Genomic DNA, 23,273 nt, shown 5'->3' on the forward strand with positions numbered 1-23,273 from the left:
CATGAATTATATAAAATTTTGTACTTGCTTTAATAAAACAAAATGTTTCTCCAAGTGTTATATATTAAATATATTTTCTATATTAAATAAAATATTCAATAAATTAGTTAAGGTAAAATAGAGAAAGAACGAAAAAAATATTTATATTAAAAATATTACAACAACGAATTAAATAATATATAATTTTGCCATAATAATATAAAAGCTAAAATATGTTTTTTTGTTCTTGCAAAATACCTAAATTTCATTTTTAGGCCTTACAAAAAAAAAATTGTTCGTCTTCCGTCCTCAAAAAATTATAATATATCACTTTTTGGATCAAATTCAAATTGAATGAATCTAAACCTACGTTAAATTATTTTTTAATTTAAATTTTAAAATACAATTTCTGATAGTTAAAAACTATCACAAAATGAAAAATAAACATCACAAATTTTTTAATCCCTCTTCCCTCACCTCCTTCATCTTCTTCAAACCCCATTAACCACCATAGCCAATCTTCTCAATAAAATAAATACAATAAATAATGGGAACCAAATTACCCAGATGCTATTGTCTTTGGGTGCAATTGGGTTAATCTTAGGACCCCTTAAAGTAATTGTAACTTGTTGTCATTGAAGAAGGCATGGGTCATGGAGAGGTGGTACAACTACTTGTTGTCAGTGACCCCTTCCTCGTCAAAGGTGACAATGGATCGAATTTCAGATCTTGGATTTGGATGGAGCGAAATTTCATATCTGAAAAAAAAAACACAAAAAATGAAAGAGAGAAGCGATAGATGGGGTTGGAGTTGTCGGGGGGAAGGAACATGTCGAGGCTAGTAGGCTTGACCGAAGAGAAGTGAGCGAAGAACACATAGACGTTGTAGAACAGAACAAATTATGTTGAAAGAAAGGATGATCAAAAAAATTGTTTTGCCTTCTACTTTCTAATAAAAAATTATTTAGGCTATTGAAATTACATCATTAGCCTCCTTAGTTTTCAGACAGATATCCAATATAGGGTTATTTTAATCTTATACTTTCCTTTCTTTTAGCTACAGACAAAACATTTTTTTAATTTTTTGGAAAAAAAAACTATCATTGTGCCCAAAATTTTATCAAGCACAATGTCATTTAAAAAACAAACACTCAACCTTTCTTCTCTCCACCAGTCATCCACTAACTTCTTCTCTAATTACAAAATGGCTCGGTGCAGACCTAAATATAAAAAATCGAGAGAGAAGAAAGGTTGTTTAAGAGAAAACTCTATTACGTCTATTTCTCAGCTAAAGCAAAACCTTCAAAGAAATAAAAATACTTTCTTCCTTAACTTTCTCTAGTAAAGCGGAGAAGAAAGGGCAAACCAACAAAGGTTTAGGAAATGGTTTTGGTTACACCTCTTCACTATCTCCCCTTCTTTTATGAATCTTTCTCTCTTTATATATGCTTTTGATTTTGATTTTTTGGTTTAGGGTTTTCAGACAAGAAGAAAAGGGATACAGTTTATATTCTCTTCACATCATCTCTTTCTTTTTTTTCTCTCTCTCTATGTAATTTTGATTTTTAATTTTAGGGTTTCAGACAAGAAAAAAAATCGAAAGAGATTGAAGAGAAACAATTAGACCTCTTCACTCTTCACTTTGTCTTCCTCACTCTCATTATGCCTATTTGGAAATGTTAGTTGGAGTGGGAATCTAGAAAGGAAGGGTATGAATAGATTCCACAACTTTTTGAATTTTCTTGATGAAATCAATTCAAATCCAAATACCATCTTGAACAATCAAGGTTTTCCTCGAAATCTTTTATCACAAGGATAATCTTGCTTAAGAAAAACAATCACTTCTTGTTCAAAAAAAGAGTTTTAATGGCACATCCAATCACAAAAGCCAATATCAATTTAGTTCAATATCAAGATCAATTCAATAACAAGATAAGGAATTTAGAGAATCAAGACAAAGGTTTATATTGGTTCAATTTTCAAAAGAACCTACATCTAGTTTTCTCTAAGAACCTTATAATATTCACTATAGAAAAATCACTTTACAAACGCTATGCACAAACAAATCTCTATCACAACCCTTATTCCCTTGAACCATACAAGAGAAAACCTATGAGCCAAATCCTAATACTCAACAACCTTGTTGCTAACCCTGACCAAGATCAAAATCTAAGATAAGAAAAATAAGAAATGGAATGAAAACGCCTAGTTGTGTAGATGGAAAATCTTCAAGTTTCAATCCATGGTGTTCATCTTATGATGTTGAATGCATGATATTGACAAGATGATCTTCTTCAAAGAAAATCCCTTGTAAATCCTCTAAGAGACTCTTCTTAACTGATATGTGTAATTTTATCTCGCAAAATAGTCACACTAGGGAAAAAACAATATGGGTATTTATAATAAAAACAAGTATAACTGCCATAATTGATCATCAAACCCTAGTAATCGATTATTTCATTCATATACCCCTTTTTATTCATTTCCAGATCGTGGTAATAGATCACAATAATGTGGAAGCAATGCCTTCCAAGGTTATTTTGATGATGTCAAAGAATCAATTCAAGATTCAAGAACCAAGCTTCAAGAATCAAGATTCAAGAATAATCAAGATTAAGATTCAAGACTCAAGATTCAAGAATCAAGAGAAGACTCAATCAAGATAAGTACTAAAAAAGTTTTTCAAAACATAGAGTAGCACAAGAAGTTTTCACAAAATCATTACCAAAGAGTTTTACTCTCTGGTAATCGATTACCAATGTTTTAAAATGTTAAGATTTCAAATTTCAAGAATCACAACTTGTGTTTAAACATTTTCAAATCATTTTAAACTTGTGTAATCGATTACACAATACTTGTAATCGATTACCAGAGCTTCTAAATGTTTTGATTTTCAGAATTTAAACTGAGGAGTCACATCTGTTGATGTGTAATCGATTACACCTTGATTGTAATCGATTACCAGTGACTGATTTCAAAAAATAAATTTCCAAAAGTCACAATTCTTCAAGTGACTTGTTTTTTAAGATTTTTTTTTTAAAAGTCGCAACTTTTTAAGTGACTAGTTTTTAAAAGAGTCACAATTTTTAAAGGGTGACTAGTTTTAAAGAAATTGCCAAGAGTCACAAACTTTAACTTGAGTCATCAAGAGATTATAAATATGTGACCATGGCATGAATTTCAAATCATCTTCTTTCAACATCCTTCAATCAATCTTTTTCAACATTTTACAATCTCTTTCAACAAGTTTCATAACAAGTTCTTTACAGATCTTTTTGATTCTTTTCTCTTCATCTTTCTAAAAGTTTTTGTTCAATCCTTTCTCTTTTAAGAAAAGTTCATTGATAAAAAAACTTGTGATATTCTTCTTCATTCACTTCTCCCTTTGCCAAAAGAATTGAAGGACTAACCGCCTGAATTCTTTTGTGTCTCTCTTCTCCCTTTGCCAAAAGAACAGAAGGACTAACCGCCTGAATTCTTTTTTGTCTCTCTTCTCCCTTACAAAAGATTCAAAGGACTAACCGCCTGAGAATTCTTTTGATTCTTCCCTTCCCCTTAAGCAAAAGATTTTAAAGGACTAACTGCCTGGGATATTTTTTGTTTCCCCTTACAAAGATTCAAAGGACTAACCGCCTGAGAATTTTTTGTCCCAACACATTGGAGGGTACATCCTTTGTGGTACAAGTAGAGGGTACATCTACTTGGGGATTGTTATACTGAGAACAAGAGATGTTACATCTCTTATGGATCACAAGTGGAGGGTACATCCACTTGGTTATTCAAAGAGAACAAGAGAGGATACATCTCTTGTGGATCTTTGGCTTGTAAAGGATTTTACAAGGTTGAAAAGAAATCTCAAGAACTGGAGGTTGCTTGGGGACTAGATGTAGGCACGGTTTGTGGCCGAACCAGTATAAATCTTGTGTTTGTCTTCTTCTTCCTTACACTCTTTAATTTCCGTTGTGTACTTCTAATTATCGCTTTTACTTTTGGTTAAGTTTCTATTTCTGTTCTTTACTTTCTTAACTTAGTAGTAAAAGCCTAATTGAATCTAGTAACATTAAGAATGATATATTTTTAATTAGTCAAGACACGTTAATAATTAATTCAACCCCCCTTCTTAATTATTCCGAGGCCACTTGATCCAACAAATAAGTTGGTAGTCAATTATTTCAATCACAATCTTCCCATTGCAATTCGATATAATCGATTATGAATAATTGGTAATTGATTATCCTACATGTAGTCTATCATATTTGCTTCTAGTAGGTTGTTGTAATCGATTACAACCAAATGGTAATCGATTAATTCACACACAGAGAAATTAAGTTTTTAAAAACACTTGTAATCAATTACAAACCCATGATAATCTTTTAATGGTTCACAGTGACTTTTTTCTCTTGAAAACAAGCTTGCTAATCAATTGTTAATTCCTTGTAATCGATTATCCCGATTAGGATAGCTTGTTTCAACATAATTGATGCAATCCTACCCCCTAAGGGCATTGGATAGAAGACTCCAAGAAGATTGGGCCAGAGATGCAAGAGAAGTCCCTAGGGTTCTCATGAGCCTTAGGGTAGATTCTAGGTCCATGGGCTAAGTATGAGCCCACTTATCTTTGTACATATTAGATTAAGGTTTCATTATTTTTGGGCCTTGTAGGCTCCATAATGTAGGTAGGGTACCCTAGAAATGTAGGATTTTTCAGCCCTTGTATTTTAGGGCACCTATACTAGTTTTTGTATTAGGGGTAGTTTTGTAATTTCACATGCATTAAGTGAATATTTGATGTGTGTGTTGGAAAATAAATTTAATAGAATTAGGAGAAGTCCAATCCAATTAAATTTTCGAGGGGGAGGTGAGCATTTGCTTGCTACACCCCATTGTCACATCATATAGTCACGCTCTGTGTATGTCTTTCATGCTCTACATGTCTCATGACACCTAAGCACACTTAGTGGAGAATCTTGAACTTGATCTTGGATTAAAGGGCTGAACCATAGCTAAAATTCACTAATCATAATTAGTGAAATTTTGGCTCCAAAATTTGGCTCCACAAATTCAATTTCAAATTCAAGTAAAATTTGAATAGAAATTCAAATTTCCCTCAAATTTTGTGTGACACTTAGGCTATAAATAAAGGCCATGTGTGTGCATTTTTTCAACTTTGATCATTTGAGAATTACACTTCAAAGTTCATACCTCTTTTGAGGCACAAAGTTATGTGCTCCTTCTCTCCTTCTCCTACCTTCAAGCTCTTATCCATGGCTTCCTATGGTGGTGAGCTTCTTCTTGACTCATCTTCTCCTTGAAGTTGCGTCTCCAATCATCTTTCTTCCTTCTTCATTCCGCTGCCATTAAACTTCAAGAAGCAAAGGACTCCATTGATGAAGAAGATCCAAGGCCTACAAGCTCCTCATGGAGCTACATCATATATAATACCATAAATGAGAAAAAAATATATATAATGAATAAGATTGGTATTTGTTATATAAACAACCTCAATGAATTAAGCTTACAAAGCTCATAGTCCAAAGAAACAACAATGGTACCACCACGATAAAATTACTCTTCTCATGATTGGGGGGTTCTTTAAACTCAAACACTTTGTCATTAAAATTTGAACAAATTTAAAATTTTCTGGAATGGAGTTCTTTAAACTCAAACTCACTATCTCACTAAATCTTCCCAACAATCATCAACTCACAATTAAAAAAGGTTAATGACAAAATTAATCACTTTTTAAATTAGTCACTAAGGCATGTGAAATCATAACTCAACCAATGAAATGGAGTTTTCTAACTAAATAGCTAGAAGCACAAAGACTTTAAAAAAAAGGTTCTCTTATATATAAAAGCTTGCATTTTCTTTAAAATAAAGATGCAGTGGAAAAAATGGGGGAAAAAAAGAACAACCATTGATTAAAACTTCATCCCTTTCTTTCCAAAATCCAATTAGGCACGAGATTGAAGTTCAAGTGAGTTTCTTGATTCCTTAATTTCCAGCTAGAAAGAAATTAAAAAGAAACCCATGATTATTAAATATAAATTAAATCAATCAACAAAGAAAAAATACAAAAAAAACATAGAAGGAAACTAAGAAACTCATTTTCAGTTGATGAACTATTCCTATAAGACTTATGATAGCAAACATCAGGGTTGTTCAAGATTCAGTTTAGTTTAGTTTTCTCTCTCAAACTGAACTAAATTAACAAACAATTCCAAAAAAAACTAAACTAAACTACTTAATCTTAAAACCAAACTGAACTGAATTGTTTATAAAGTTTAATTAATTGTTTATATAATAAAAAACTGAACTGAACTAGTAAATATAAGTAAAGTTTAAAAATTCACAATTAAATACATTTTTAACTAAACTAAAGTGATATTTAGAAATAGTACAAGATCAAACATAACTTTTCTTGATAGAATTTTATTTCTCATATTTTCGTAAAGACAACAACTGAAGTAAACAGTACTCTAGAGTTAGAATCCTGCCATATATGATGAAGTAGTATGCATTTCCCGTGCACAAAAAATCATAGCATTCACATAAGAAGAGGAAAGCCATAAATGTCAACTTCAATAAATTAAGTGTATTCATGTTCAAACAAGAAAACAGATCATTCATAATATGAGAAAATTGAAGTATTGTCGCAACACATTTTGTATTATCAAGTATTATCAAGAGAAAATGGATATTTTTTGTAAATAGAGGCCTAATATGAGAAAATTCAAGTATTGTCGCAACACATTTTGCAAAAATAGTTCTCAATCCCTCCTTGTTTCTTTTATTTTTTTAACTCCAATAGTTGAGTATAATAACAAGTGCACTCAGTCATTATCTAATAGTTTAGTTTTCTAAAACTGAAATTACAAAATAGTTTGGTTCAATTTTTTTAATAAAAGCAGCTTAATTTTTCACTTCAATTTAGCAGTTAGTTCAGTTGAAACAGTTTATTTGACCACCCTTAATAAACATCCTTTATAAGTCAAACAAGCATCAAATCAAATTGTTGGACAAGTGGCCTTAGATATCTTAAGAAGAGGGGGTTGAATTAAGATATCACAAATTATTCTCCAATTAAAAATTCTACTTGATTTTAACCCAAGTCCCAAGATTCCTTTTAAAATGAATTCCTAAATAATTGTTCAAATTAAACTTACTAAATAGAAACAATAAGCAATAATAAATAAAAGAGTTTAAGGGAAGAGAAAGTGCAAACACAATTTTTATACTGGTTGGCAAAGTCCGTTGCCTATGTCCAGTCCCCAAGAAACCCGCTTGGGAGTTCCACTATCTCACAAATCCTTTACACCTTCTGAAACACACAAGGACAACCCTTCCTTTGCGTTTAGATGCTTTACAACAAGAGACTCTCGATCTCTTAATCCCTTTTCAGAAGTATGAAGAAGAGAAGAAGAAATCTCTCTTGAAAGAGATAGATTATACAATGAAGTACTCAAATAATTCCTTATTAAATTGCAAGTGTTTTGGCCAAGGAATGTTTTAGAGGATAAGACAATTTTGCTTTTGAGAGGATAAGACTTTTTGTTCAAAAAAACTCTGAGCAAATTTGTGTTCCAAGTCACATATATATAGACCTTTGATGACCATTCAAAAACCATTTTAACATATGTGACTCTTGGAAATTATTTTTGAAAATCTCTTCTGGTAATCGATTACAAGACTTGTGTAATCGATTACAGGCTTTAAGATTTGAATTCTGACTATTATAAAACGTTCAATGACTGTTGGTAATCGATTACCATTCAAGTGTAATCGATTACATATTGTGAAATTTGAATTCAAATTTCTAATAGCAGTTATAAATAATTTCAACAGCTGGTAATCGATTACAAAACTTGTGTAATCGATTACATGTTTTCAAAAGTATTCTAAAACATTTTAAAAGCATTTCAGGAAACATTTTTGCCACTGGTAATCGATTACATCCTCTGGTAATCGATTACCAGAGAGTAAATCTCTTGTAAAAACATTTTAACTTAAATTCTTTGGCCAAACCTCTTGTTGTTTCAACTTGGAATTTTCCTTCTTAAGACTCTAGTGATTATCTTGATCATATATCTTGAATTTCTTGGATTCTTGGATTCTTGTCTTGAATAAAACTTGAGAAGCGTGTGATCCTTTGGCATCATCAAAACATCAAAATATCTTTGCTTCTACACAAACAAACATCACAGAAAGAGATACCTTGGATGTTGTAACACCCTATTTTTCGTAAAATAAATAAAAATAGTTTTATTTAAAATTAATAGAATTTTTAAAAATTAAATAAATGAGAGAAAAGGGTTCTTTGTTAATTAAAATAAGAGTTTCATAGTATTAGAAAATAAATAGAGTAAAATGATGTCTTAGAAAATAAAGGAATGTTTTAATTGGTTATTTATTTAATGAAAGAGTAAAATAGAGTTTATTTTTATAAAATAAGAAAAATAGAGTAAATAATGAGCTCAAAGTACCTTATCTATAAATAGAGACACATTAGGTCAGATTTTTCATTTATGATATGTTTCTACACTTTCTTTTCCTCCCAAATTCATTCTTCCTTCTTCCTCTCCCAAAATCCACTCTTTTTCCCGCATACACCCTAACCTATTCTAGTAAAACTATGATCTTGGACACGTTAACCATTGGATCATCTTGAAATTTGGGTACCACCTTTGGAACTCATTTTTTCACATTTCCACCATTAGGATGTGCTAAATAACGTCTGTAAAGAGACAAATTCCCCTTGCACGGAGACAATGAAATTGAGGCTCTAATCCCTTCTCCTTCTCTCTAACCCTTGGAAACCCTAGCAGAGAAACTAGAGAAAAAGCTTGAGGAATCTTAAGGAACCACTAAAGATGTCACTATTGTTGTTGGAATACACACGTGAGCCCGCTTAGAGGTAAAGAATGAGTTTATTGCAATTGGGGTTAGAGTGAACATGTGTAAGGATCCTTAGAGAATCAAATTGGGATTAATTTTCGGGTGTTTTATGCGTTTTAATTTTGCTTGTGCAACTATAACTATGAATTTCTCTTGTTTGACAGGTCAATTGATGTCCTGATGTGAATCAAATGGTTTAATTGAGTGTTTGGCTTTGAATGTTAGAAACCTAGAAATTCAAAAATTCTTGATTCTTGCATGTTTTCTCAAAATTGATTGAGGGGTTTTGTTCCCCTTGATGTGATCACATGTTTTGTGCTATTCATTTTTGAATTTGGGTGTTTTTTGAGGTCGGAATTATGCCTCATTTGCTTCAAGAAACGGAGGTTTTTTGCGAAGCACGACTGTGCTTGATGAGAGCCCACCCGTGCTTATTGAAAATCAGTTGTTTTAAGTCCGTGCTATTTTCATGATAACGTGAGTTAACTTGTATCCTAAAAATGACTAATAAAATGATTGAATTAGGTTTTGTGATCTTTATAAAAGTTGTAGTCCTAGATGTTAGCTAACAAATTCCATTGGTTTCACCCAATTCGGAGTTGTATAGTCCCCTAGAGAGTCAAACTACTTAGCAGAGGTCGAGTTGTCAAGATTAAGCAATGATCCAATGTTTACCTTAGCTTTAAACATAGTTAATAGGCAAACCGGTTTTTGTGATCAACATAAGAGTTGTGGATAATTATCTTATATTCAAACAATATAAGTATGAACTTAAAAGGATGTTTTAATTGGTTATTTATTCAATGAAAGAGTAAAACATAGTTCATTTTTATAAAATAATAGAATAAAGAAAATAGAGTAAATAATAGATTAAGAGTACCATAGTTATAAATAGAGACATATTAGGTCATTTTTTACATTTATGATATTTCTTTACGAATTAATGTTCGTAGAGAGAGAAATTCTCCTTGCACGGAGACAGTAAAATTGAGGCTCCACGAATCCATTTTCCTTCTCTCTAATGCTTGGAAACCCTAACAGAGCAACCAAATGAAAAGATTGAGGAATCTTAGCGAACCACTAGAGACATAAGGGATGGGTTACTCATGCTTGGGGATCAAAATGAACATTTGTAGGGATCCCTAGAGGATCAATTTTGGGTTATTTTGGGTTGTTTTATGAAATTCAGTTTTGTTCTTATGCTTTTAATCTTGAATTGACTATGTTTTACGGACCAATTGATGTCTCGATCCAAAATTGTAGTAAAATTGATGTGTTGAGTGTGAACCCAAGAAATTGGGGTTTTTTCTAATTAAATTTCTAAAATGGCCTGAGTATTTTATTAAATGAGATATTTGAGTGTTGCAGCAATTTTTTTGTAATCATTCGCAAATTCTCAGGACTGTATATTTGTTATCCTTGTGCGCAAAACAAATATACCAAAGGTAGGCATTGATTGGATATTATTTTGTTGATTTTATACGCAAATAGATAGTAATAAGGAAATTAAGACAATGACTCATCTTGAGTTTGTGTTAGTATCTTTGTCATACTATTTATATATTATAAAGGCTTGAAATTGAGTCACGTAAGGATTAGAGAATCTATGCTAATATTTTATCTACGAGTAGTAAGTATATATTCTTGTTTGTTTTATTCATATTTTGGAATGTACTTATATTATTTTATATTATATATATTTGTATACTGACATGTTATATATATATATATATATATATATATATATATATATATATATATATATATATATATATATATATATATATATTTGTTTCATGTAAATATATTTAAAATCTTTGAAGTTAGATATATTTTTATTATTATTATTATACAATGCTTATCTATTTGTTAACTATATTATGTGTGTGGGGGGGGAGGGGGGGCGTGTGTGTGTGTATTCTGTAGTTGGTTAATTGAGAGTTAAGGGTGCATTTCAGTGTTTTATACGTACTATTTTGATTTGGTTAGTGTGTGTATACTACATAGATTTTATATTGTTATTCATTAATTGACACAAAAGATGTTATACTGTTGCTATGATATGATTTTCAAAATTATTTGAGTTGATGTATATGATGCATGAGGCATGATAAATTGTTATATTGAGATCATGAAATTGTGATTGAGATTGAGTATAAGTGACAAGTTGAGCATGTGTCAATTTGTGAGATCCACGTGAATATGTGATGGTGGATTGTGACATTGTGAGATGCTAAATTGTGGACATGGGATATGGTTACAAGTAAGTGTTTGGTTAATACTTGATGTAATATTACTTGTGCTGTGAATTGTGAATTATACAATAACCTGACTGGTATTTACCTTAAGAAAAGTGTTTATGTGTGAGGTGTTAAAAAGAAAGTGTAAGGTTCCAAGTTAGGAACCTAAGGTGTTAAATTGTAGTGCAATGTCTTAAATGTGTTTGAAAACAAGTGTGAGGTTGTGAGTATTGTATAATTCATGAGCAGTGTTTGCGTGCAAAAGTTATTTTAGGGATTGGACCTGAATCAAGAAGGTGAGGCCTTAGCGGATTCTTCAAAGTCTAGGCTTTGGGGGTAAATACACTCGATTTGAGTGTTCCTTTAAGCCTATATTGATCTTATATGGTTGGAGACTTCTCGCAAAATAGAGTGACCCTGACTGGTCACCTTATATTTTACTTGGTGAGAGTGACTTGACATACCTATTGTGTGGCATGTCTTGTTATGTACTCCTAAGCGCCTTTGTGTTGTTTTTCACTAACATCATACCACATTGCATATAAGTTGAGTCTTAGTATAATTGTTGCATAACACCTGTGAATTGTTTATTATGAAATCGATGAGTGTTGTTACGTATTGAGTCGAGTGTGTGATTCATGTGTAATGTGATTGGTCATGGAAAAATAAATTTTAAATGATAAAGTGGTAAAGTGACGTGGATTGTATTAAGTTGAGCTAGGTGATAAATATTTCTATAATGTATTTTGCTTATGTCTTTCTTTATTCGTATTTTATTTAGAAATGTGATAACTCATTCCCTATGTGTTGTCTGTGTTTAGATCCTATAATGATCTCGAACCTGGTGTTTTGGGAGCAGATGACTAGGTGGATGACTTTAAAGAACCTCGTGCTAGAGAACGCTGAGACACAATGCTCTAATAGGATGTGACATTGGAGCATGTGTTTTTGTTTCAATTGCATGATGTTCTGAACATGTTATTTTACTTTATTTTATTCCGCTGCTTAATTTGAGTTCTTTTGTAAACTTGGACTACCTTTTTTTGAATTAGAGATGCTTTTAATAAGTTTTATTTGATAACAGTGAAGCAACTATGACCCTTTTACCCATGTGGATTTGTTTACGTGATTTGAATAAAAGTGATTTAATTAAATTCCGTATTTTTATATGTTTTCTTATTTATATATATGTCGGGGTAGAGGGTGTCACATTTAGGAGATCCACTATAGGAACCCGATGAGTTGAATCACTTAGAGGCATGTCGAATTAAAATAATTTTGAAAACAATTGAGTAGTTGTATATATTGCATAGTTTAAACTTTAGTGGTACATATATGATTTTAAATGCTTTTTTAATGAGATGATTATTCATATGAACATAACATATTAATATTATTATTGTATGATATGTGTATGATACATGAGGCATGATAATATGATGTTTTGGGATTATGAAAGTGTGATGAACTGTGTATAAGTCACAAGTTGAGTATGTGTTAAATTGTGAGATCACACGTGTATTGAGATGTTGTGTGCATTAAGTTGTGAGCTATGAACTGTAAAATTACACGACTATAATGCACGACGAGTATTATCATGGGATCCACTGTGGGAACCTAACAAATTGAATCACTTTGAGGTGCTACGAAAGAACAATTGAGGAGTCGTGTGTTTTGTATAGTTCATAGATAGAGTTTGTGTGTTAAAATATTTTTTAGGTTGGACCTGAATTAGGAGGGAAAGGCCCTGATGGACTCTTTGGAGAGGTCCTGATGGACTCTTCGAGGTCTAGGCCTTGGGGGTAAATACACCCAGTTTGAGTGCTCCTTTAAGCCTATGTCGATCCCACATGGTTAGATCATTTTCGCAAAACAATGTGACCCTAACTAATTTTCCTATGATTTTACCTAGTAAGAGTGACCAGTATGTGATCTGTCTTGTCATGTACTCTTAGGCGCCCGACAAGGTTTTTCACTGACATGGTACCACATTGCATATAGGATTGAGTCTTAGTGTATTTGTTGCATAATACCTATTTAACGATTATTGTGCCTTGTTATGTGATGGTGTGTAATGAATTGTATAAGTGTGAGATGCGGTATTATATTTGAGATGTGTTGTCTTGAATATGTGATTAATCATGAAGGCGTGGAATGTGATTTGTGATTAAATCCTAGGACAAGTGATGTTATGTGTTGAGTGATGAAGTGAGATGAATTGTGCCAAAGTTGAGTCTTGTTATACCTATATTGTTGTTATAATTATATTATTGTTATTTTTATATCATACGTGTATGTTTTTGTTTATCTCTATTCGTTAAGGAATGTGATGACTCACTCCATATGTGTTGTTTATGTTTGGATCCTATGATGATCTCAAACCTTGTATTTGTGGGAAAAGATGACTAAGTGAATTGTTTTAAGGAACCTTTTGCTGAAGGACGCCGAAACACAATGGTTTGATAGGATTTGACATTAGGACATGAGTTTCTGTTTTAATTGCATGACGTTCCAAACATGTTATTTTACTTTGTTTTATTTTGTTGCTTAACTTGAGTTATTTTGTAAACATGAACGACCTTGTTTTGAGTCAAAAATGTTTTTGAGAAGTTTTATTTGGTACCAGTGAAGTGAATGTAAACTTTTTACCCATGTTCATTTATATGCATGTTGAGATAAAGGATGTCACAGAAGTGTGAAATTAATTTGACCCTACTCAACCCTGATACAACACTCTCAAGCAAATTGAACAAGTAAAAACATGTTCCACAACTCCTCATCCACGACCAATGTGGAGCAAATTTCGACTTAATTTAAACATAATAAAATAATTAATTAGCACAACTATAGAGATGATCAAATGAAGAAACATAAGAGTTTAAAACAAAATATTAATACTTTCACACTCCTATCTTAAAAAAACTAATTAAAAAATAATATTAATTTTTAAAAAACTATATTACAAAAATAAATTCAACTATCTAGAAGGAATAATCTTTTGAAAACATACTAATCTTAAATAGGTAATTGGAAGTAGTTATTCTAGATATAATATTAATTAAAAAATAAATTTTCATAAAAAGTATTTGTTTTATACATGTTTATTTTTGTAAAAAAATAGACATATCTTAAGAAAACTAATTCAACAATCTCGAAAAGTATATTTTCCCATAATGCTAATCTAGAGTTATTTTCCCAAATTAAAAACTAATTATCTTTATTAGATTAAAAACACAAATAACTTATCCTAGAAACTGTTTGATACATAAATGCTTATCTTGGTTAAGAAAAAAAATAATCTTAAAAAATAATTGCAACAAACTAATTATCCTTATGGCCTTTTATTATTATTAAATACAAATCTATATGAGGATGAAAAGATTATTTGATTCTTTTAACATGTTTTTAATTTAGAAATGTATATGTTTGTAAAAAAAACTATAAAAATTAAGGTATATGAAAAATTGGAAGGAATAATAAAATATTTAATATTTTAAAATTATTTAAAGATTAATATTTATGTATTTTGCATTATAAAAGTAAATTTAAAATTAATTAATCAATATGTGAGGTCTTTATATAACATTGAAAGTAAAATAAGTAATTTGTAGAGTTTTTCTTAAAAAAAAAAAGAAGAAAATATATATATATATATATATATATATATATATATATATATATATATATATATATATATATATATATATATATATATATATATATATATATATATAAGGAGAAGGGTGGGGTATTTTTGGAATATAAAGGGAGATGGTGGGGGGTAGTTTTCGAAGAAAATAAAAGATAGTAAGTGTGGCGTGTATAAAATAAAATATTATCTAATTGATTGTGTTAGAAAATGAATAATGGGTGAATCTCACAATAATCGTTTGAAAAAATAAATATATAAAGGGGGCTTCAATTAAAAGCATGTCTATTGGAATAAAACGTCTAAAGGCAATTAAAAGCATTTAAAGGCAATGAAATGAATTTTAAAAACGTAAAACCAATTAAGAAATTTGAAAAACAAATGTTTTCTTTTTTAAATGCATGCATATGATATGATTTTTGTTTACCTTCTTGTTATCACTATAAACATTGAACCAAATCATCTAACACAACATTATTATGTTTTTCTTCATCCAATCATCTATCATTATACAAACAAGGCCCTGAATGGCCACGCGTCAAGCTGTCGTTGATCCAATTCCCGCCTAAAAATGTCACCTCATGCTACAGTGCCAACAAAAACGATGCATTTCATTTCCAATGCGTTTTGATCTATCATCTTTTTTATGTTTTTTTTATTTTTAATGTTACGTATACCAATGCTTTACGAATACCAAGACATTTGCTTCTCCTGAAGAGTTTTTTTTTTGTTATACACTTATTTTCCTCTTTCCTCTTCGTATTCCTTTTCTCGTTCCTGCCTAAAAATGTCACAATCTCTACATTTATTGTTTTTGTCTTTTTGCATTTATTGCAGACATTTTCCAATGTTGACTCTACGTTACCATTTTGCATTTTCGGGTACACTGCCATTTCGCATTCCAGTTGCATCCATGTTGCTTGGTTTCGTGTTTATTTTCTCTCCTGTGAGAAAAAAACATGGAAGACAATGTGTTGGTGTCGTTTCTCCTTTGCTGCTCATGCTCTTGCTTATCTCACCACTGGCTTCCTTCCACCGTAGCTGCATACACGCATAAACGGACCCTTCGTAAGTTTTCATTTCCCTCCCCGTCTTCTGCGTTTTTGTTACATCTAAAGATGGGATTTTTAACACCACATTTCTTCATTTGCCCACCCGGCTTCTGCGTTTTTTCTTTTTGTTTTTTTTTTCATTTCGCTTCCTGTGTTCTTTGTTTGGCAGAGAAGGTGGACGAACATACTAAAGCTTTGATTTTGATGAGTAAACGACATTTTCTTTGTTGCTCCGACGTTGATGCGCTTCGTTTACCCTCCTCGTCTTCTGTGTTTTCTATTATTCCAATCTGTTGCGGTTTTTGATGCTTAAAGTTTTCTTGCATGTTTTTGGTTTCACAGAGAAGCTCGAAGAACACACTAAAGCTTCAATTTTTTGATTTTATAAGTACGGGTGCGTTTATATTGATGCTCCTTCAAAGCTTTATGATGTTGCTTTGCTTAAACTTATCTTGCATGTTCATTATTTCGCAGAGAAGGTCGAACAACTCTAAAGCTTTGATTTTTATCTAAAAAAAACAGCGATTTTTATCACAATAGGTGCGTTTTCTTTGTAGTTCTTTCAAAGCTTAATTTTTTTGGTTAATTGTTTGGGTGTTCCTGATCCTTCTCCTACTTTGTTTCGCATAGAGCCCGAAGAACACACTAAAGCTTTGATTTTTATCTCAAAAAAAGCAGAGATTTTCATCACAACAGGTGCGATTTTTTTGGTTAATTGTTTGGGTGTTCCTGATCCTTCTTCTACCTTGATGACACTTTCTTTGGTGGGTTATGCTCTGAAACATATTGGCCTTCGCAATTTAACGTATATATTAACTTAGCCTTGACAATATCATTCAGGTTATGTTATGTTGCCCAAATTCCTATATTTTTGTCAATTTTGTCTCAGATTATTAATTCATTGGTGGGTTATGCTCTGAAACATATTGGCCTTCACAATTTAAAGTATATATTAACTTAGCCTTGACAATATCATTCAGGTTATGTTATGTCTGCTCTGAAACATATTGGCTTTCATTCTTACAGTTGCAATGATAACTTTTGCTTATCTAAATGATATAGTTTCTAAAGAGTTATTTGTAGATAATAATTTTTTTTTTATTCGCATGTATGTCTATCATTAATAAATGATACGCCAACTTTGTTTGCTTTTGTAGCAGTGGTGCATTTTGTATCACCTACTTATTATTTGTGTGTGTATTCTGTTATTTAGTTAAGGTTGTTTATATTTTGGTATATCCTAACTAACATTGGTTTTTAATTTTGACCGAGACCAACAAACTACACGACTGACAGTGTCTAACATTTTGAGTACAGGTTTGTCATCTATTCTATTTCTCCTTTAGTTTTGTGTTTGTTGAAATTTTAATATTGTTTGCAATCTTTATTGTTCTGAATTGGGTTTGGTCTTTGTTGCAGTGGTTGTTAATGTCAGAGTCACCGGCGATGCTTCTATTCTGAAGCAATCCAAATTCAAGGTATCCCCTTTCGCCCTTCCTTTTTAATAGGTATGTTCTTCTGATGTCAGTTATACTTAATTTGTTGCAAGTGCAAGTTTGTGGGTGAGAGAGATGGTTCTTAAATCTGAGTTGATGATGGAGATGTTCTTTTGGCTGGAATTTTGTATGCTTTTCAATTGCGTGATTATTTGAATCTTCATCATTGGTTAGGTTGACCCAAATTAATATTTACATCTTAAATTGTATGTTTAAGACCTTCTATTTGGACTTTCAGAGAATTTTACCCAGACCTTCATTTAAATAAGTAATATTTACATCTTAAATTGTATGTTTAAGACCTTCTATTTGGACTTTCAGAGAATTTTACCCAGATCTTCATTTAAATAAGTAATGTATAATTAACCAAAAAATTTGGTGTGGTGTACAAAATAATGTTCATCTTTCATATTTCTTTCTTTTTCATTTTACATGTGTTTTGTTTTCCTAAACTAATAAGTATTAATTATTAATAATTGAATAAATTTTGACGTCGTTGTCAACTTAACATATAGATGCCTACAAAATCCTGTTAGTAGATTTTTTGGAATTTGTGTTTATACAGGTACTAATGACTCCTAACATTTTAGCATGTGGATATAAGCATGTATCAAATTAACAGTTGTGTGTAGTGACCGTCAATATTCTGATTTCAATTTTTACAATGACATGTCACATCCATAATAATTATTAGAGTACATATAAGAATCCATATAATTAATACACTACTAGATGTTTGCTGAGGTGCAATTTCCCAATGCCAAAATACTACTTGTCTAATCATAGATCGGGAAGTGAAAAAGATCATCTTTTGCATATACATATAATTATTTTTTTGATTAATAGTAAATGATACTATTTTTAAATATTTAAGCTTTGGATGAAATTATTTATTGTTATTTAATTATACAACAGTAGTCATAATTCATAATAAACTAGCACGAAAAGTGTAAAAGGCTATCGGTTACTATGTACATTGTTAACTATTCATTATAAGTGTTCACCCTCCTCCCCTCATAATTAAAACGCAGTATTATATCAATCCATAACCACACAGTATCACCAACTTTTCACTCATTTGTCGAAGAACATCTCCAAACACAAAACACCATGAATACATCATCGAACGCGTCTGATGTTGTAAGTTTAACTTTTCCATACTTTATGATCATGCATCCTTCATCCTAATTTCATGACCAACTTTTTTGCTTCATACATGTATATATTCGATATACATTGTCGATAACTTTTGTCCTTCTATGCTTGCTCTTTTCGTTCATAGTACATGTTTGATATTGCACATATTTATCTTCTCCTTTCAATGGGTACAAGTTTGTTCACTTACTCATTACATAAATGATTGTCATGTAGGGCCTGTCAAATTTGCAGGTATCAACAATTGTGCACCGATTTGAGGCGTCATTCCGTCTTGAGAAGGTCACGATTTTCACACCTAAACATTTATCTATTTATGTTAATCTCAAATAAATAATATGTTTAAAATGTTAACGTGCAGAATGTCATTGAGGTTCCTTTATCTTATCATAGACAATGGTCCCCAAATTATCCAACTTATGTGTTATTCGACTACAAAGGAAACAAGCACTTTATAAAGCTTCGTAAATATGCTAACCGATTCTTTTTTGGCGATGGACTGAAGGAACTTAGGAGAACCCATGGCATTTACGAAAGTGTTATCATGTGTTTTGTTGCATGGGACAAAAATACTAATTTCAGTGTGGATGTTGTGGGACCTCTACATAGACAAACACACCAAAGGTCAGCCACAACCACCAGGCGCCATGTTTTTACCATTGATATCTCTAAAGATATGATACAACACAATTATCAATTGGTAGGTATTTCTTAATATAATCATAATCCTTTATATTATTTATTGTTGACGTTTTATCTTTAATCACTGTGTTCGTTCTAACCTAGGTTCTGCCACCAGAGGCTTCAAATTATTTATCTAGATCAAAAGAATATATGATTGTAGATCGTGGTCGTGGTAGACTTTACGAATGGATGATCACCATGAATAATGGTCTATCATGTGTTGTTAAGTCCTGGATCCAATATTTAGCTGATAGACATTTGAAGCCTGGAGATGAGGTCGTCTTCTTCTACAACTTTGACCAACATTTATGGGAGGTCCTCTATAGGAAGCAAGTTAAATGGAATCAGGAAAAGGACGAAGCTGACTCCACTTGAAGAACTCTTTAATTATTTATGTTTGTTTTATTTTTATATATTATGTTTGTAACTTAATTACCTTCGGGTAACATACAAGTTTTGTTGTGTTTACTTTCTGTTGAACATTGTTAACAAAACAACAAATATTATTATCTTATATTCAATGTTTGCGGATTCAATTTTTCTATGACATATTTATTATTTTTGTTATATTCAATGACTCCACTTGAAGAACTCTTTAATTATTTATGTTTGTTTTATTTTTATATATTATGTTTGTAACTTAATTACCTTCGGGTAACATACAAGTTTTGTTGTGTTTACTTTCTGTTGAACATTGTTAACAAAACTACAAATATTATTATCTTATATTCTATGTTTGCGGATTCAATTTTTCTATGACATATTTATTATTTTTGTTATATTCAATGTTTGTTGTTTTCAAATAATATGAGCTCGGCCTTTGAAAAAGGCCTGCACTTTAGTGAAAGTGGTTGTTCACCTTTGCAGAACCAAGAGCCATTGAAATGTAGGGCTTCATTTGCTTGAAGTACATGTAAGTTATTTTTATTTGTCTACTTTGTGATTGATTTTTATGTACTTAGTATATACATTTACTGTTGCAGACTATTGATCCAACGCCAACACTCCGTAGTGCTTTCCTCTCTATGAATTAAAGTTGCGCAGGTTTATTATTTGGTATTAGAGACTCCAATTGAAGATGGAACCTCATATGTTTTTTATATAATTGTTTGTTCGTAAATATGTTATGTGTGTCTATCATAGTACTTTGAATTGCAATTACATTACCAGTCTTTTCAGACAATATTCCATCTTTGTAATCTGAATCATGTTATTATATATTGGGTTATTTATTATCTGCTTAAATATACAAATTATTTTTTTACAATTTTTTTTAATGATTAGTAATATTTAACATTTAAGAAACCTCAATTCTGAGTATGAGCACATGTGTTCGTAATATTCAAATAGGAGTATGAGTCCGAGCGTCGGCTCGAGCAAAAGGCTAGTTGATTTTGAATTTGTTGTGATACAATGACATGTGTAGGATCACCATTTGAAAGACAAAATTACACAAAATATTACTTACACGTGCCTTCTGAAACTATAAGTGTTTTTTATAGTTTAATTTTTTTAATTATTGTAATCATATCTACGTTATCTCTAAACCTTCACAGGGCATTTTAAATTACAAAACTAACCATGTGCCTATAATTAACACGTGTCCTATTGTGAGGGTATTATGGTCCTTTCAATTGCAAACATTACAAACGTGGACATGAATTGCATAAGGGAAAATGCATTAGAGGATGGTTTTATCGAAAAAAATAAAAAAAATTGGGGAAAAGTGAAATGAGCCAACCGCCAATTGGGGGATTTTGAAAAACACTAAGCATGGAACGTTCTATGGTTTTTTTTCCAGAATTGCATACTCTCTCTCATGAAAAATATCAAAGTACACTAGTTTAAGAAATATTTCTTAAACTACACTAGTTTGTTATTGTTGCACGGAAGTCGGGTTTGGCAACCCCGACTTCCCTTCGTGATCCTTTTTTTTAATTAAAATATTTTTAAAATTAAATATTATATTATATAAAAATATTTTTAATTACTTTTAAAATTACTTAATTATTAAATTATTATTTTTAATATTGATTAAATTAATTTTTTGTTAAGAAAATGATATTGTTGAATTTAATTAATTTTTTTACATTATTTAAGATATTTTCAAGTCACACGGTTTAAATATCTTGGGTCTGTAATACAGGATGATGGAGAAATTGAAGGGGATGTGAATCATCGCATTCAAGCAGGATGGATGAAATGGAGAAAAGCATCGGGGGTGTTATGTGATGCAAAGGTACCGATCAAGCTAAAGGAAAAGTTTTATCGGACTGTGGTAAGACCGGCGATTTTGTACGGAACAGAATGTTGGGCGGTCAAGAGCCAACATGAGAATAAAGTAGGTTTAACGGAGATGAGGATGTTGCGGTGGATGTGTGGTAAGACTCGACAGGATAAAATTAGAAACGAAACTATTAGAGAGAGGGTTGGAGTAGCGCCTATTGTAGAGAAGATGGTGGAAAATAGACTTAGGTGGTTTGGGCATGTAGAGAGAAGACCGGTAGACTCTGTAGTGAGGAGAGTAGACCAGATGGAGAGAAGGCAAACAATTCGAGGCAGAGGAAGACCCAAAAAGACTATAAGAGAGGTTATCAAAAAGGATCTCGAACTTAATGATTTGGATAGAAGTATGGTACTTGATAGAACATTATGGCGGAAGTTGATCCATGTAGCCGACCCCACCTAGTGGGATAAGGCGTTGTTGTTGTTGTTGTTGTTGTATTTAAGATATTTTTTAGGTGAATATATGTTTTAAAATCTGAATTTTGTATAATAATATATATATTTTAGTAATAATTTTAAAATTTTGAATATAATTATTTTACTAAATATAATTTATTTGTTGATGTCATTAGATTTAATTAAAAATGATAAAAGTAATGGTTTTAATAATTTACTTATAGAAAAACATTATATTGCATTATCAATAAAACATATAAGCAATCACATTTGGCTAAGGAAAAACTTAAGATGAAGATATGTTTGGACAATTGTTGTTGTTATGACCATGTTGCCGGCAAAGTCCACATTTTTTCCTACTTGCCCGTTCATTTTCGTCTTCGTCTATCTCAGTAGGAATGCGAGTTGAAACGGGACGACCCTTTGCAGTCCTCTTTCTCCTTGGATCAGGTCCCCACTGATCTTCATATTCTTGTCACATTGATTGATTTGTGTGGCAATAAACCAAAGGAGTTGTTGTAGATGTAAAAAATGTGTTGTAAAGTGAATAACATCGGCACATGGGTCATTGGATCAACATTGACAAATTTACAGGCAGCCATGACGTGAGAACACGGTAAGTGTTTAGCCTGATATTTACCACAATCGCACATTTGGGATTGTAACATTACTCTAAACCTTGCAGGTGGTCTGGGTGTTTGAAGTGAGGATTGAGTCTCTGTTATAATAAAAGTGTGATTGTGTCTGTCGAATTGATTTACAATATGTGTATCAGATTCTTGTTGACTGCTATTCATTGCATCGAAGACGACTTCAGAATACTGTGAGCTGGAGTTGATCATTGCCTGAGTTTGTCGACCTCTAATAGTAAAGAGTTGTGCGGTCTTAAAATACGTCTCCTCAACCAACGATGACACCGACAAATGTCTTGTGTTTTTGAACATGGAATTAACAGACTCAGACAAATTGGTAATCATATGTCCCCAACATTTTCCCTCATCAAAGCATTGTACCCATTTTTGTTTGGGTAATTGATCAAGTCATTCAGCTGCACTAGGCTTATTCCCACAGATATCCCTAAGATGTCGCCAGTGCATCTTCTCCGTGTATGCGTAACCTGTAAATATTCAATCAATCTATTATGTTATAAAATTTGATTGAAAGAAAAGTTTAACGAATAAATAAAATAGATTCTCACCAACCAACATGAGTGATTTCTTTAAATGTTTGCAGTTTGAGTTACAGCGAAGAAAGTTTTTTGCAATGTGGCGTAGGCAAAAGAAATGGGATATGTCCTGGACCCATAAGTTACTAGGGTTGTTGTAGGCACTTATAATTGAGGGGTGTCGGTCTGAAATGAGAGAAATGTTAATTTGCGGAGTAACATGTCTTCTCAAATTCTTTAGAAAAAAACCCCAAGCTGAAGTTGTCTCCCCTTCTA

At 31.6% G+C, this 23,273-nt stretch overlaps 1 pseudogene; it reads left to right on the forward strand.

Moving 5' to 3' along the window:
* The window catches only part of LOC102663034 (uncharacterized), a 29,325-nt pseudogene extending 9,659 nt beyond the window's left edge, over nucleotides 1-19,666 (forward strand).
* Nucleotides 19,667-23,273: the final 3,607 nt, after the last annotated feature.

This window comes from Glycine max, chromosome 6 (genome assembly GCF_000004515.6).
Source record: "Glycine max cultivar Williams 82 chromosome 6, Glycine_max_v4.0, whole genome shotgun sequence".
NCBI lineage: Eukaryota > Viridiplantae > Streptophyta > Magnoliopsida > Fabales > Fabaceae > Glycine > Glycine max.